Raw genomic sequence first — 3,837 nt, forward strand, 5'->3', positions numbered from 1 at the left:
CCGGTCTGAGGTTTTCACTTTACTATCCATGAGTGGTGGGGGCTAAAGATCAAATACAGAATTTTCCTATACATGTTAAACTCTACCGTTGGAGTAAACAGGTTAGTTCACCATATTCTTAAGTTTGCAAAAAATATTACAACTTTGTTTAAACAAATCTATTCAGTGTTAGGTTCTGTAGACAGTATTTGTGTTGCAAAATAAATTGCATGTGTCGCAAAATTAAATACCCACCGTAGCGTGATTTACAGCCTTGAATCTTACATCACAGCGAGAACCCGATGTGGAGCATGAAGTCTTCTTAGCTTTCTATTTCTATTAAAAATATATAATGTTAGGCTATAATGACTTAATATTTCAGTAAAAAAATAACAAGCCAATATCGACACAATGATAAGATGTATTACGTATTATTATGTAAATGTATTTAGTATTCAATAAGTAGCCCCCCCCAAAAAAAACAGAAAAAAAAACACCAACACCTTTCTAATTTTTAGTACAATACCTCACAACGAGAATTAAATATTCAACAGTAACGAGTTGGTATTGGGGAAAGAAATAGTCTATAAGGACAGTCTATCAGTGAACAAAAGAGCTATTGCAAAATTATCAAAAGCATGTTTGCCGAATCCCCACTCTGTATGGCAGATGACAGTGACAGGTGATCCTAGGCTTTCTGTGATGGATGAACCAACACGGGATCAATGACGTCTTCATACTGACGTGTCTTATACTTTCTAAGATTTTTTTTCCAACATGAAATATCCAAAGAACATAAATTATGTTCGGATCACTTTGACATTCCAAGCAAAGCAACTTTTATAACAACGATTGTTTTTGGTAAAATAGTAGTTGTAGTCTAAAACATCTTAATGATGAAGTAAATGATTGTTATCGAATGAGGAGGGAGTTTTTCAATACAGGGGTAGTTGTTCCGTCATATGAGGTGTATACTTTTTTTCTAGACTAATTAGAACGAATGACAAAGTGCTAAAGATTCTGAACCACTGAGTCTTTGAACAACTAAAACGGAGATTGGTGATATGAAGGGATTGGAACCCGAACTTTTAATACGCAAGCCTTTGGTTGATAATCACTAGATAAGCATATTTTAAGGATAAATAGTTATCACGCGAGGGTAAAATATTTTGGTACAATATTTTAGTAGACATTTCAAAAAGTCCAAGATGGTTTATGGATTATGAAGTACAGTAATGAAATTACTATATCAACCTGGCTCATTACGACAAATCAAATGAAACCGAATAGGTCTACAAACATGGCATTCTAACGCAAATAATATTCATAAAGGCTCATCTATTTTTACTTAACTGAAGCCCTTCTAAACGTTACTATCCCTAAAAAAATAAAAAAAATCTACATTTTGCTACCAGTTCAACTTTTCTAGGTTGAGATGATAGCGTCAGCAGTGTATAAATCTTATTTTTCACAAGGAACAAAGGCACTTTCTGTTTTATCTCTGTGGTAAAACAAGAGATATTCATGAATGAATTAAAGTCTGGAGCAAGATTAGGCGGAATTTATTGCCCAGGTGCTTTGTGCAAAGTTGACTCCTTTCAAGCGGAGTTTGCGTTATTGTTTCGATAAACAAAACTTATTAAATAAGGAAAATTAAACTTTGCGAGTATTGTCTTTAGTATTCAGTGTTTTGATTTTAGAATTTTTCAAAGACAACTTCATAAATATGACGGGTTATAAAAAAATAATCATATATAATATACAGGGTGTCCCTGAAATTTCTACCGACCTTTTAAAGTATATCCTGAACTAAAGACATACTCGTATTAAAATATCACGTTAAAAATGTCCAAAACTCAAAAATTACCAGTATAGCTGCCATATAGTTATTTTTACAAAACTATTTTTTATTTGCGGCTTTATGTAGATAAACAACGCAAAAACCTGTTTTGAGAAAAAGAATTATTTTTTTATCATGTGCAGTTTCAAGATGACAGTCATTAAAATCATTTAACTGAAATAACATAAAAACTAGATAGGTAAACAAAACTACTTGTAGTAGTGTCGTATTAAGACTATTTTCTCACAATTCGAACGATAGTAAATTTAAGAAGATTGGTCCATTTATATAGGAGTATTTTTTACGTACTGGGTACATAAGTACTTTCGCTCATTGGGTAAGATCACTTCTAGTTAGCTTCACCCGATTTACAGTAATTAATTGCTAGTTACCCGATGAGCAAATCTACCCAGTACGTATAAATAACTTATATCCCATAAAATAAGATTGGTTCCATAAAAATGGCATACTAGCAGAGTACCCGTCCTTCGTACGGAGTTGGCATATAGGTATAAAATGCTTATTGCAGTTATACTCAAGGTTTGCGTTTGCAATGGTGGATAACACAGTTTGATAAAATTTGCTTCTTTAAATTTACAGTTTGTAATTTTGTTAACATGTTTAGTTTTCATGTTATTTAAATTTTTAGATTTTTAATGGCCACCATTTTGAAACTAGACGAGATAAATACATTTTTTTTTTTCAAAACAGGTCTTTGCATTGTTTATCTATGTACGGAATTTCAATTATGTACAAAAAGCCGTTATTATATCAAAAAGAGTTTTGAGTAAAAACTAAATGACGGCTGTTCGGGGATTTTTGAGTTTGGAAATTGTTAATGAGATATTTTATTTATTTTTATTTATTTATTTATTCTCTCAACGGTAACACCATTTTTACATTGGAATATACATTAAATAGGATTAATCACTTTATAAACATAGCATAATTGGTAATAAATATGAGCAATAATAAGAATAAATTAGAAAGCAGACATGAAATGCAAAAGACATAACCAGTATAAAGACAAACAAAAATACATTAATAGGCTGAATCAATTCAAGTGTAAGACAAACAAAAAACATAGCAAAATTGGGTACAGGCTACTAAAATAGTGCAATAGTGTTTAGTTTGTCTTAAGTCCAGGAATGATATTAAAATGTTGGTAGAGAGTTCAAGGACGGCCCCATTTATCAATATAGAGCTTAGTGGCCAAGAATAGCCATCTCAGGAACAGTCTGCCATCTTTTCAAGATTCAAGATAGTTTATTTTCCAATAATGTACAATAAATCAAAAGTGACATAGTTTATAAAAGGAAAAAATATTCCTCACAAGACTACACGTCTGTGTGTGAGGAAGAAATTCAAACAGTGTTACTTTTTGATTATAAAGCAACTAACTAACCATCAGAAAGTAAAGTATAGCAAGCAATTATAATATTTATTAAGGTTGTGAATTAAAACCGGATAACTAAATGGTTTAACTTCAAATTTATAGACGAACATTGGAATTGACTGCTGTAATTCCTCAGTTAAAATCTCGGGGTTTTCTGTTTTTAATATCAAGATAAATACAAATGCTGTTGGATATCTGCTACAGATAGAATAGAAGTTTTATACTATAATAATGTCAGATCATTTAAATACATACTAACAACCACTGTAATACTAAAATTTAATTTAATTTAATTTAGTCCATTTAGTGCTGATGTTTAAAACCATTGTCTGTGGATTAAGTTCTGTTGGATATTTTAAGAATTTGTACTATTAATTTTATTTTATTACATTTTTAATTTTAGGGCCTATGTTATAAATATTTTAAATGTAATATATGCTATTCATTGACACTATTCAATGTATCAAGCATGTACAGATGACGAATAAAGATATTTTGATTTGATGATTTGATTTGAAAAGAGAAGTATTTCACATAAAAAATCTTCAATTTTACTTAAAATAAAACAAAGTATATAATTTTGCAAAAATCTCTCTAGCAGATCACGTTGGAGTTTTGAGGG

The sequence above is a fragment of the Macrosteles quadrilineatus genome, unplaced genomic scaffold (assembly GCF_028750875.1).
Source record: "Macrosteles quadrilineatus isolate MER2022 unplaced genomic scaffold, UCM_ALF_1.0 Scaffold_5__1_contigs__length_97177068, whole genome shotgun sequence".
NCBI classification, from domain to species: domain Eukaryota; kingdom Metazoa; phylum Arthropoda; class Insecta; order Hemiptera; family Cicadellidae; genus Macrosteles; species Macrosteles quadrilineatus.